The sequence below is a fragment of the Anolis sagrei genome, chromosome 2, assembly GCF_037176765.1.
Source record: "Anolis sagrei isolate rAnoSag1 chromosome 2, rAnoSag1.mat, whole genome shotgun sequence".
NCBI lineage: Eukaryota > Metazoa > Chordata > Lepidosauria > Squamata > Dactyloidae > Anolis > Anolis sagrei.
Window position 1 is genome coordinate 154,755,907 of NC_090022.1, and position 14,280 is coordinate 154,770,186.

Genomic DNA, 14,280 nt, shown 5'->3' on the forward strand with positions numbered 1-14,280 from the left:
CAACAACAACAATCCCAATCAATTTGACTACCTCATCAGCCAAAAGCAGGCCCACACATCCCACTGAAATACTGGCACATTTACGTTGGTGAAAATTGTTCTTTATTTTAAATATTATATTGTTCTTCCATGTTTTTTCACTACCAATAAGTTATGTGCAGTGTGCATAGAAATTCATTCATGGGGGTTATTTATTTTCAAACTATAGTCCAACCTCCAACGGTTTGGGGGACTGTGAACCAGCCCTTACCTTAAAAAGTTTGAGGACACCTGCTATAGGATATTTAGACCCAATGATTAATATATAAAATTTAAAAATAAAAAGAACCAGGCATATACATCTGCCAACTTCACAGATCATTAGCCTGAGACAAAACTACCCTGAAGCATCAGGGACATAGATAACATCTATATCCTAGAGTACAGTGGAGTGGCATCTCCTTATACCTTGCTCTTGACTTTGGGCATATTGCTGTAAAAGCTGTCAAGTGTCAAATCTCAGGCCTCTACATTCAAGACAATCCTACATGGAAAACATTTCCACAGAGGGACCAAGATGCAATGTGTGTATATCCATGCACATGGAAATAAATGTACAGTATAGTCATGTATACAACTATATATATTGCAGTGAACTTTTCTGCATGGCTGCCCCAACTCAAAACCAAAGTATTAAGTGGTATCAGACCATTGTGTATACAGACACTGCATCTTTTGCCCTTACTTTGGGATACTTTTGCCTCTAGGATGACAGGCCAGGGAATTGGCAAGAATGCAGACTTGATTCTATGCACATATGTAGTTTTAGACTCTTTATTTTAATTATTTTAAAATAAGTCTCTATTTATTAACTACTTTTATGTAAACATTTGAAACACTGAGTAATACAAATGCCTTATCTATTCCAAGATTTACAAGCTATCTCATGTTTAGAAGTGTTTTCTGTGTGTGTGTTTGTTTTAAAGTATCACTTTTAAAGTGAGTTTTAATATCTGAATATTCTGGGAAGATAACAATTGTACTTCGTTGAATAGCAATCATTTTATATTTACAGCTACTACAGTTTAACACCAAAGTTTTGCTTCCAGTGGTTTATATTAAATTCAAAATTGGCCAAAATATTATGGGAGATGACAATATTATGGGAGATGACCACGTCAAGCTGAAATATGTATGAACACCCTTTCTTTTATTTGGAATACATTACATACTAAGCAATTATTTTTGAAAAAACTTCTCAAAGTTCCAAAAATATAATTAGAGTTTCCCTCCCAACTCATTCATAGGTGCTGTTAGAAAGTTGGCCTTAACTTTGAAAACAGGAATAAAAAAAATGCAGTCTTCTCATAGGGAGTCTGAAATGACACTGTCCATAGTTCTACCATTTAATTCGACATAAAGTGTAAGTCAACTCTTATTCCTGAGGAAGCATTCAAGCATTACTTCCCCACTACCAGCAACAGCCTGAAGTGGTGGAAGTCCAGGAAAGTTTTTTAAGGTCAGGTTATAAGATTATCTGTTGGGAGGACGTAAAAATGAGATACTTAAAAGAAATGGGAAAATGACATTCTAAACAGCAGAGCTTGTGCGGGTTTTATTTTAATTTTACCTGTTAATTTACCCACACATAAACACTATATGGATGTGAGCAATAGAAAAACATGTGACATAAAATTACAATATCATTTAAAATATGGAATTACGGGATTGTTGTCATTCCAAATTTTAGGGATAAGTTTTGCAAAAATGGGCATAATTATTTCATTGAAAGTTAGAAAAAATAAAATAGCACTTTAATATTTCTATTCAAGCTAATTGTCTCCCTGTTTCAACATTTCAGTGTGCCTTGACAAACAAAGTAGATGTGTAGTCCTAGGCTTGACTTTTCCAACAGAAAATTTTATACCAGAGGCAGAAATGACATAGGAAAGAATAGGAACAGGTTCCTACACCACAAAAAAGAAATAGTAGTTCAACATGTTTATATTTAACTTTATATTCTTTATAAAGTTTATATTTATTTGAATATAATTTTATATTTATTTGAATATAACTTTTTATTCAAAACTAGCATTACCCGCATGTGAAATGAAAAAACCAGGTTAGGTAAGCCTTGTAAATGGAAACAAAATATTTTAAATCTTTTAGAAGCCACTGGAAAGCCTCTTCCAAAATGTATCTCAGGATGATGGTTTTTTTCTCAAGATCCTTCAGTTTTCTTATGATTTCTATAGATCTATGCTTTTTCAATATGCCAGAGTAGCTAATGAGGCAACCTAATCCTCTTTCCCTTTTCTTTCTTTTTTCCTCAGTAAGTGGTTCTGGAGACAGCTGTTTACCTTGCCTATTGTACGTACATACACACTGTTACAAAATAATAACCTAGAATAGAATCTCATTCTTTTTTGGACCATATTTTGTCTCATTGTTTATTGCAGACATACCACTGCAGCCCAACACTGAAAGCCGGTATTTCTTCAGCCCTGATTTTATCATACTCCCAATGTCATGCTGCAAAAAAGTCCAGTTAGACAGTAGACAAGAAGGGGGGAGGTGGAATTCCATAAAAAGACTTTGTAAAAGATGGGGGCTTTTTTGTAAGAGGTTTTGTTAACTGAGGTATGGCTATATTCTCACGTTGAACAAGACTGCTTCACAGAAAAGCAATGTCCCTGAACTCCAATCCTATGAACAAGCAAGTAGAAAAACAGCTCCATTATTTAAGACAAGGATAGTTACACTAGGAAGATGCCACATGTCAGCTCTCAAGACAATGTGCCAGAAGAGAAACGTAATATGAAAACTATACTAACAATTAGTCCCTATAAGTGCCTTTCACAGACAAAACGTAAACAGAAATGAAGTCTGATAGAAATGGGCTAGACGCAACATTAAGAAGGCCTAGGCTATGTAACACATCGCCCAGTGTCTAGATACCATACAGTCATCTAAATCCGAACAAGGCTATATGTCTGAACTGGAACTGGTTGTAATGGGAGTTCGGTTCATATACAGCATTAGAGTACAGAACTTCCCTTATCTATGACAGATGTCCCTATGGCCACTAGAGTACAAACCATTCTCTGTACTCTTCAAAGCTAGTCAATATTCAAACACCCATATGGAGCACCTAGAATCATAGAATCATAGAATCATAGAATCAAAGAGTTGGAAGAGACCTCATGGGCCATCCAGTCCAACCCCCTGCCAAGAAGCAGGAATATTGCATTCAAATCACCCCTGACAGATGGCCATCCAGCCTCTGCTTAAAAGCTTCCAAGGAAGGAGCCTCCACCACACTCCGGGGCAGAGAGTTCCACTGCTGAACGGCTCTCACAGTCAGGAAGTTCTTCCTAATGTTCAGATGGAATCTCCTTTCTTGTAGTTTGAAGCCATTGTTCCGTGTCCTAGTCTCCAAGGAAGCAGAAAACAAGCTTGCTCCCTCCTCCCTGTGGCTTCCTCTCACATATTTATACCTCGTGCAACAATGAGAACCAGCATGACAATCAAATTTTAAAGCACTTATAATTTAGTTTCACTAGCTAAGAATATATACTTTAATGCCATCTACTAGCCACAATGCCCAAGTAGGATTTCTATGTTGAAAATGTGACAGAGCCTTACATAAGTAAATTAAGCCTTCTTTGGAAGTATACTGCATTTATCTTCAAGCAGACAAAAATACCTGAAAATTAAGTTAGCATAAAACTTGCAATGGTTTCAAAAAGCATTTCCACACTACTATCTGAGACTTAAACAATGAAATTTGACTGCTTTGAGCTCCTTGATTCTAGTCAGAAAAGAATTCCAGAGATCTTCTTTTGCATCAGACAGTGAGCACAAGTGGATGAGTGTACCACATACAGGTGAGGAGCCTTAATTTTTTTTACAGCCTTATCAGAAGTTTCTCAATCAGAAAAAGATTGAGAAACTCGGTTTAAGAATACTCGGTTGAACATCCTCACATGTCTGTCTATGCCAGGGAGAAGTGGCCTTGAGCTGCCTTTCAAGCAACTCAAGGCCACTTCTCCCTGGCATAGACATACATATGAGGATGTTCAACCGAGTATTCTCACAGTGTGTAATAGATCAGAACACCCAACCTGGCCAGTATTCCACATGAATTACCTTACTTTCTAGACCAAGGGCCTGAATACTTTGAAATGTATAGAGGAAACAATAGACAAGCTGGGCCATGTAGACAGAGCACAAAGTTTGAAAAGTCCTCAATTGGGTAATTTCTTATATCGCTGCAATATAGATTAAATTTAGTTGCAAGACTGTATCTGACCCTTTTTACCAAACACTTAAGACCACATTACAAGATTCCAAAAAGCTACGCCAAAGTCTCCTTCATATATACTGTAGAACTTATTTTCTATATCTACTGTATAAGATGCTATGGTATTGCAAATTAAAAACAAAAACTAAATGAGTTATCAAATACTTAAGCCCTTTTGGCCCACCTTGTAAATGTGAATGTCATTCTACTTCTAATGATAAAATTACCTTACGACGAACAACAACTATCAGCAATTACTACATGGTAAATCTTTCAGTCAAACAAATCATCACAGGTCACAAGTGAAATAAAACTTGCAAATCAGGTGTAAGGGAAAGGTAGAATTAGTACTAGTGTATTAGTAGGAAGAATTTAAAGCTACTAAAAATTGCTTTTCATGAAACTACTAAACATAAGATTTATTTATATGTTCCTTTTATAAAGATGTCAAACTTTATATTGCTGCTTATCCCTAAAATGTATATTTAAGTCAATGCATAAGCCAATATGTATGTTTAATTTTAATGTATTGACTTAAAATACACATTTTAGGGATAAGCAGCAATATAGTTTGGCAATTCATTAAAAAGAACATATTAAAACAAAAATTATTCTTAGTAGTTTCTCAACAAAGTTCACATTTTCTGTACGACAATACATTTATTATATGAAATATATATCAGTATTTATAGAAGGATGTGGAACAATTTATCTAAAGCATATGAAACACAGAGTACACATGTAATTAGTTGTGAAAATGTGTATTTACCACAATAGTGCAAAATTTAAATGTCAACATAAAAGGATTTTTTCCATTTCAAGAATGAAATGGCAATAACATTTTGTCTTTTCAGCAACCACATCCCATAACTAGAAAACAAACTCTCCAGCTTACAACACACACAGTGAGTTACTCTCAGGTAAACCATGTTACCACCACATTAAGTTAATTTGGTTGCAAGGTGCTCTTTTTAGGGCCCTTCCATACAGCCATGTGAGAACCCAGAATATCAAGGCAGAATAACCTACAATATCTGCTTTGAAGTGGGTTATCTGAGTCCAGACTGCCATACATCCCAGTTCAAAGCAGATAATGTGGGATTTTATTTAGCTGTGTAGAAGGAGCCTTAGAAAAAAACAGAACCAGTCAAAACAGTTTCTGAAACAAAGTTCATTAGTTATTCTCACCTCTGTGTTTTATCACTTTCTCTCATGGCTCCCCCCCCCCCCCCCCCAGCCAAGAGAAATGGTAAAAACCAGTCCACTATACAAGAGCATTTAGCTGATTCTTAGAAGTGAGTTTTCTTCAGGGTAAATTCTGAGAATTATGAACTCAAGAGTTACAGAATTCAGAATGTTACAACACAGAGAAACCTGAGGCCATGAACACTTTTCCAAGTCCCCACAGTTCCAATGTGGGCAAAGCTGCAAGTTAGTCAATACTCCAAATGAGCCAAGACTCAATAAAAACACTTCTCCCCCTCTTTTAAAAGTGCATACATACACAAAACCCAACTTGTGGCAGGCAATACTGAGGTAAACACCATGTGAGAACTCTTTTAGCTTGGGAAGTGTTAGGTTTTTAATGTTATTTTCATATGTGGGATTTCTCTGGGATTATATGTCAGCAATTGTTTGTTTTACAAAGGCATTGAATGTTTGCCGTTGTTATGTTGGAATCCACCCTTAGTCCCCTTGGGGAAATAGGGTGGAATACAAATAAATGTATTATTATTTTATTGACATTATTATTATTATTATTATTATTATTATTATTATAGGTGGGGAATTGAGGCAACATTTAATCCTAGCTTTTCAAGACAAGGCAGTTGGGAGTCCTTAAGTCTTAAAGGAGAGAGTCCTAAAGTCTTTTTAAGGACACTTTCTTACCTTGCCCTGAATTAAATATTGCCTTGATCCTGATCCCACCCTCACCTCCCAAGTTAAAGAGTCAGGTGGAGGATAGAGGCATTTCTGGAAGAGACAATGTTGGAATTCGTCCTGAGTCCCCTCTGGGAGACAGGGCGGAATACAAATAAAGTTTTATTGTTATTACTACAGGTGGGGAACTGAGGCAACATTTAATCCTAGCTTTCCAAGACAAGGCAGGTGGAAGTTCTTAAAAGTCTCCAAGGAGAGAGTCCCAAAGTCCTTTAAGGACTCCTTCCTACCTTGCCTTGAAAAGTAAGGATTAAATATTGTTTGATCCCCATACTTCCCAAGTTAAAAGAGTTAGGTAGAGGACGAGGAGGCATTCCTAGAAGGGATAATATTGGAATCCGCCTTGAGTCCCCTGGGGAGACAGGGCAGGATACAAATAAAGTTTTTATCATCATCATCATCATCATCATCATAGGTGGAGAATTGAGGAACAATTTAATCCTACCTTTTCAAGACAAGGCAGGAGGAAGTCCTTAAAAGTCTTAAAGGAGAGAGTCCCAAAGTCCTTTAAGGACTCCTTCCTACTTTGCCCTGAAAAGCAAGGATTAAATATTGCTTGATCCTCACACTTCCCAAGTTAAAGAGTCAGGTGGAGGATAGGGAGGCATTCCTAGAAGAGACAATATTGGAATCCGCCTTGAGTCCCCTTGGGGAGACAGGGCAGAATACAAATAAAGTTTTCATTATTATTATTATTATTATTATTATTATTATTGTCATCATCATCATTATAGGTGGGGAATTAAGGCAACCTTTAATCCTAGCTTTTCAAGACAAGGCAGGAGGGAGTTCTTAAAGTCTTAAAGGAGAGAGTCCTAAAGTCTTTTTAAGGATTTTTCTTACCTTGCCTTTAAAAGCAAGAATTAAATATTGCCTTGATCCTGATCCCACCCTCACCTCCCAAGTTAAAGAGTCAGGTGGAGGATAGAGAGGCATTCCTGGAAGAGACAATGTTGGAATTCGCCCTGAGTCCCCTCTGGGAGTCAGGGCGGAATACAAATAAAGTTTTATTGTTATTATTATAGGTGAGGCATCAAGACAACATTTAATCCCAGCTTTCCAAGACAAGGCAGGAGGAAGTCCTTAAAAGTCTTAAAGGAGAGAGCCCTAAAGTCCTTTAAGGACTCCTTTCTACTTTGCCTTGAAAAACAAGGATTAAATATTGCTTGATCCCCACACTTCACAAGTTAAAAGAGTCAGGTGGAGGATAGGGAAGCATTCCTAGAAGAGACAATATTGGAATCCGCCTTGAGTCCCCTCAGGGAGACAAGGCAGAATACAAATAAGTATATTATTATTATTATTATTATTATTATTATTATTATTATCTTCATCATCATTATAGGTGGGGAACTGAGGCAACATTTAATCTTAGCTTTTCAAGACAAGGCAGGAGGGAGTCCTTAAAGTCTTAAAGGAGAGACGCCTAAAGTCTTTTTAAGGACTATGTATTGTCGAAGGCTTTCATGGCCGGAATCACTGGGTTGTTGAAGGTTTTTTCGGGCTATATGGCCATGTTCTAGAGTCATTCTCTCCTGACATTTCGCCTGCATCTATGGCAAGCATCCTCAGAGGTAGGGGGTCTGTTGGAACTCTTTTTAAGGACTCTTTATTGCCTTGCCTTGAAAATCAAGAATTAACTATTACCTTGATCCTGATCCCACCCTAACCTCCCAAGTTAAAGAGTCAGGTGGAGGACAGGGAGGCATTCCTAGAAGAGACAATATTGGAATCTGCCTTGAGTCCCCTCTGGGAGATAGGGCAGAACACAAATAAAGTGTTATTGTTATTATTATAGGTGAGGAATCAAGACAACATTTAATCCTAGCTTTCCAAGACAAGGCAGGAGGAAGTCCTTAAAAGTCTTAAAGAAGAGAGCCCAAAGTCCTATAAGGACTCCTTCCTACCTTGCCTTGAAAAGCAAGGATTGAATATTGCTTGATCCCCATATTTCCCAAGTTAAACGAGTCAGGTGGAGGACAGGGAGGCATTCCTAGAAGGGACAATATTGGAATCCGCCTTGAGTCCCCTCGGGGAGACAGGGCGGAATACAAATAAAGTTTTATTGTTGCTATTATCATCATCATTATTATTATTATAGGTGGGGAACTGAAGCAACATTTAATCTTAGCTTTTCAAGACAAGGCAGTTGGGAGTCCTTAAGTCTTAAAGGAGAGAGTCCTAAAGTCCTTTTAAGGACTCTTTCCTTGAAAAGCAAGAATTAAATATTGCCTTCATCCTGATCCCACCCTCACCTCCCAAGTTAAAGAGTCAGGTGGAGGATAGAGAGGCATTCCTGAAAGAGACAATGTTGGAATCCGCCCTGAGTCCCCTCTGGGAGACAGGGCGGAATACAAATAAAGTTTTATTGTTATTTTTATAGGTGAGGAATCAAGACAACATTTAATCCTAGCTTTCCAGGACAAGGCAGGAGGAAGTCCTTAAAAGTCTTAAAGGAGAGAGTCCCAAAGTCCCTTAAGGACTCCTTCCTACTTTGCCCTGAAAAGCAAGGATTAAATATTGCTTGAGCCTCACACTTCCCAAGTTAAAAGAGTCAGGTGGAGGATAGGGAGGCATTCCTAGAAGAGACAATATTGGAATCCGCCTTGAGTCCCCTTGGGGAGACAGGGCAGAATACAAATAAAGTTTTCATTATTATTATTATTATTATTATCATTATTATTATTGTCATCATCATTATAGGTGGGGAATTAAGGCAACATTTAATCCTAGCTTTTCAAGACAAGGCAGGAGGACGCTCTTAAAAGTCTTAAAGGAGAGAGTCCTAAAGTCTTTTTAAGGACACTTTCTTACCTTGCCCTGACTCTTTAACTTGGGAGGTGATGGTGGGATCAGGATCAAGGCAATATTTAATTCTTGCTTTTCAAGACAAGGCAGGAGGGAGTTCTTAAAGTCTTAAAGGAGAGACTCCTAAAGTCTTTTTCAGGACTCTTTCCTACCTTGCCTTGAAAAGCAAGAATTAAATATTGCCTTGATCCTGATCCCACCCTCACCTCCCAAGTTAAAGAGTCAGGTGGAGGATAGGGAGGCATTCCTGGAAGAAGAGACAAGAGCACCCCAAAACCTTGAGCTGGAGGAGGAGAAATTCACTGAAGTAGGATTGCAAGCTTCTTCTTTTTCCTGTGTCTCAAGGAAGAGGGAGGAAAGTCTCCAACTGAGGCTCAGGGACCCCCTTTCCCCTTGAGGGGATTGTCAGCAGCAATCACAGAAAGTTAGAGTCAGAGAGGGAGGGAGACCCAGAGGCACCCTTCCAACCCATAGTCATACCCCTCCATGTCTTAGATACCTGAGAGGAAGGGGAAAGGGGGTGTCGGCCCACTGGGCTCCCTCCCAAGCAAAAAGGCCCCCCATTTTACCTCACAGGTTCACCCCCAGCGCCTCAGCCGCCACCCAGGAGGTGGAGGGGGCGCCTCAGGAGCACCTCCTCCTTCCTTCCCCTTCTGCTCCTTCCACCCACCACCCTCTTTGGCCCAAAGGCAGGCAGAAAGGAGGGGGAGAGGGAGAGAGGGGGGGAGGGAGGCCTCGGTGGTGGGTCTGAAGGGAAGGCGGCGAGGAGAAGGAGGAGGAGGAGGAGAAGACACTGACCTGGCTGGGAGAGGAGGAGGAGGAGGAAGCAGAAGCAGCAGCGAGGACGGCGCCGGCCACGCGGGTGGGTGGGTGACTGAGAGAGGGAGAGGAGAGCCCGCTTCCCCCTCACACTCGGAGGGAGGGGGCAATTCCGGAAGGGGAGATGTATTCCCCCCTTTTTCCCTTTAATTCTTCCTGTCTCGAAATAAATAAATAACCATCCTTCAAGACCCCGAAGAAGGTGAAGGGAAGGGGGAGAAATTATTCCGGTCGGGAGTTAGTACAACAAAGAGGCGGAAATAGCCGAGCGGAGCCGAGCGCGCCCGAGCGGGGGCGCCGCGAGCCCCGGAGCATGCGCGGTGGGGACGAGCCGAGCCAACCCGGCCTCCTCCTCCTCCCTCTCCCTCTCCCCCTCCTCCCCTTTTTCAACCCTCTCCCCACCATCACCTCAGGGAGAGAGAGAGAGATTGAGATGGAGGGAGGAGGTGCCTAACTGGGGCAGTTGACGTCCAGAAAGGGGCAAAAGTCCCCAGGAAGGAAAGAAAGAAAGGCGTCCTCTGCCCGGCCCCCTCCCTCGTCGCGCGCACACACTCACTCACTCACGCGCACACACCCCTCTCGCGCCCCCTCCGTTCCCAAGGCAACGGCCCGCAGCTCCTGGCCCAGGTGCCTCTCCCAATAGTCTCCCCACGCGCCCTCTGCGAGAGGGTCTCACCAATGGCTGAGCCTGAGGCCTCTGCTGACCCCCTCGACCTTGTCAGCCCTCGCGCTGGCCCCAGGGAAGGCTAAGGGGTGAGGGGGAAATCTCCTCAGGAAATCACCCTCCTGTTTACTTACCCCAAGGTGGTCCATGAATTCAGCAAGGAGGGATTTCAGGTATTCACATATAGCTTGGGTACCACGTCTAGAGAAATGGGTTCACATGTTCAGGTGGAACTTGCTCACCGTGAGAGATGTTCAACAGTGGAACTCACTGTAGAGACATGGATGACCTTGGCCTCACAACACAAGCAAATCAAATCATTTATTTCAGTCATTGACCAGCACAGGAAATAGAGTCACATTTTCATAGAATCATAGAATCAAAGAGTTGGAAGAGACCTCATGGGCCATCCAGTCCAACCCCCTGTCAAGAAGAAGGAATATTGCATTCAAAGCACCCCTGACAGATGGCCATCCAGCCTCTGTTTAAAAGCTTCCAAAGAAGGAGCCTCCACCTCACTCCGGGGCAGAGAGTTCCGCTGCTGAACGGCTCTCACAGTCAGGAAGTTCTTCCTCATGTTCAGATGGAATCTCCTTTCTTGTAGTTTGAAGCCATTGTTCCGCGTCCTAGTCTCCAAGGAAGCAGAAAACAAGCTTGCTCCCTCCTCCCTGTGGCTTCCTCTCACATATTTATACATAGTTATCATATCTCCTCTCAGTCTTCTCTCCTTCAGGCTAAACATGCCCAGCTCCTTAAGCCGCTCCTCATAGGGCTTGTTCTCCAGACCCTTGATCATTTTAGTCGCCCTCCTCTGGACACATTCCAGCTTGTCAATATCTCTCTTGAATTGTGGTGCCCAGAATTGGACACAATATTCCAGATGTGGTCTAACCAAAGCAGAACAGAGGGGTAGCATTACTTCCCTAGATCTAGACACTATGCTCCTATTGATACAGGCCAAAATCCCATTGGCTTTTTTTGCCGCCACATCACATTGTTGGCTCATGTTTAACTTGTCCACAAGGACTCCAAGATCTTTTTCACACGTACTGCTCTCGAGCCAGGCATTGTCCCCCATTCTATATCTTTGCATTTCGTTTTTCCTGCCAAAGTGGAGTATCTTGCATTTGTCACTGTTGAACTTCATTTTGTTAGTTTTGGCCCATCTCTCTAATCTGTCAAGATCGTTTTGAATCCTGCTCCTGTCATCTGGAGTATTGGCTATCCCTCCCAATTTGGTGTCGTCTGCAAACTTGATGATCCTGCCTTCTAGCCCTTCATCTAAGTCATTAATAAAGATGTTGAACAGGACCGGGCCCAGGACGGAACCCTGCGGCACTCCGCTCGTCACTTCTTTCCAAGATGAAGAGGAAGCATTAGTGAGCACCCTCTGGGTTCGTCCATTTAACCAATTACAGATCCACCTCACCATAGTTTTGCCTAGCCCACATTGGACTAGTTTCCTTGCCAGAAGGTCATGGGGGACCTTGTCGAAGGCCTTACTGAAATCCACGGCATTCCCCGCATCTACCCAGCTTGTAACTCTATCGAAAAAAGAGATCAGTTTAGTCTGGCATGACTTGTTTTTGATAAATCCATGTTGACTATTAGCGATGACCGCATTTGTTTCTAAGTGTTTGCAGACCACTTAATCTTTTCCAGAATCTTGCCTGGTATCGACGTGAGGCTGACCGGACGGTAGTTGTTTGGGTCATCCTTTCATACAAACTTGGTATGTTTGGTACATTAAAAATATAAATATAACTACTGAAACACAATATGGGTGAGGGAGCGGAAAGGAAGGGGAAACAGGGTAAAAACATACAATGCCCAGATCCATCACCAAATTGTAGATTCCGAGAAGAAGATTACTGGACACACAGTTAACTTTTGGGACTAGTCACCCCCTGACGGATTTTGTATGCTGCTGCACAGAACTTTGCAACATTGTAGGTTGTAGCTGAATTAATATCTGAAAGTAGCATGGAGGTATAAAATTGTCCTGAATGGCCTAGGTGCTTGTATATCAGAGGTAAGATAAGCCTGGTATGTATATCCCTGTAGAACGGGCACTGAAGGAGCACAAGGAGCACATGTTCTACATGACCCGAGTCACAGGGGCAGAGTCTCTCTGGGAAAGGGATCTTCTGGTAGCGGCCTTCGAGTACAGCTGATGGGAGAGCGTGGCATCGAGCCAGGGTGAAAGCCCTTCGATGAAGAGGAACCTCTAAGTTTGTTAAATATGCCATAGGGGAGGCAAGATATCTGCTGTCGTCATTGATAAGGAAGGTTGGAACTGAGGCCAGATCTAGTTGTCACTCTGTGTCTGTGATGCGTTGTTTAATAAGTGCTTTGGCTTGATTGTAATCCATAGCAAATAGCAGACCTGGAGAAAATCCCAATGAGGAGATTTTTGATGCTACCGCCTGCTTCCATGTGGATTGGAAGTCATCCTTCATGGTTAGTGGGGCAAGACCAAGGGGTGCACGGGATAGTCTGAGCCAGAGGTTGAGTATGGCCACCTACACCCTGGCCTCCACTCTCATAAAGCCCGTCTCTAGTCACAGGGTGGCATTAGAAACACATTTAGGGACCTGCAAGGCCGATCTCAGAAACTTTGACTGAACCAGCTCTAATGGGGCAAAACTGGGGAAGGGGCCCAGCTGAGCACCATACAAGAGTTGGGCTAATGACTTGGCTTCAAACAGCTTGAGCGCTGCCGGTGTGAAGTGTCTCTTGTCCTAAGCAAAATACTTTGAAACAGTTGAAACCTTAAAACCTGGCTCTTCCGCTGTGCCTTTGGTGAGTAGGTGCACACCATGACATTTTGCACCCCCCAACGTTTTCTGCTACTGGATCGCGCACCCTCCAAATGGGAAGTTTAGCCTAACAACTCTGTGTTTTTATGAGTTCCCCGTAAATGTCCTGCTCCTATTTTTCTCCTTACAGTCTTTTAATTGTTTTATCCTGTATATGCGGCCCACCCATCGTTATCGTTACTGTGATTGTCTTTATTAGAATGTTATTTTATGATTGCCTTTTTTTCCATTCTCTTATGTAATTTTGATGTTTGTTGTTTATGTTTTGATTTTATTGCTGTAATATGTTGTCCGGGCTTGGCCCCATGTAAGCCGCTCCGAGTCCCCACTGGGGAGATGGTGGCGGGGTATAAAGTTTATTATTATTATTATTATTATTATTATTAGGTAATAGTATGAAAGCTGTGTCTGGAAGCTCGGAGCCTTACGCTCTTTCCGCTTCGCTCCTTCGGGAGCACTGTTTGCGCAACGCAGAACAGAACACAGATATAGGAGGCCAGAGGGGGATTGGCCGAGTGGGTAACGGTGGTGGTTAATGCCTCCCTTCGGGAAGGCAAGATTCCAGCGAGCCTCAAACAGGCTGTTATAAAGCCGCTGTTGAAGAAACCATCACTGGACCCCACTAAATTGGACAAACTTTCGGCCTGTTTCCAATCTTCCCTTCTTGGGCAAAGTCATGGAAAGCGTGGTGGCCTCACAACTCCAGGTATTCTTGAGAGACACGGATTATCTGGATCCGGCACAGTCTGGTTTCAGACCGGGACATGGTACTGAGACGGTCTTGGTCGCCTTAGTGGATGATCTGCGCCGGGAGCTAGACAGGGGGAGTGTGTCCCTGTTGGTGCTCCTGGACCTCTCAGCGGCCTTCGATACCGTCGACCACGGTATTCTTCTGGGGCGCCTTGCAGAGATGGGTCTTGGGGGCACTGCTCTGCAGTGGCTCCGGT

The 14,280-nt window shown here is 42.2% G+C and overlaps 1 protein-coding gene across 1 annotated transcript in view; it reads right to left on the minus strand.

Annotated features, from left to right (window-relative positions):
• Positions 1–10,150, minus strand: part of PCGF3 (polycomb group ring finger 3) — a 71,210-nt gene extending 61,060 nt beyond the window's left edge. Inside the window, exon 1 of the mRNA XM_060763723.2 lies at positions 9,830–10,150. The gene's annotated coding sequence lies outside the window, so the exon portion shown is untranslated. The remainder of the gene's footprint in view (positions 1–9,829) is intronic.
• Between the last annotated feature and the right edge of the window lie 4,130 nt (positions 10,151–14,280).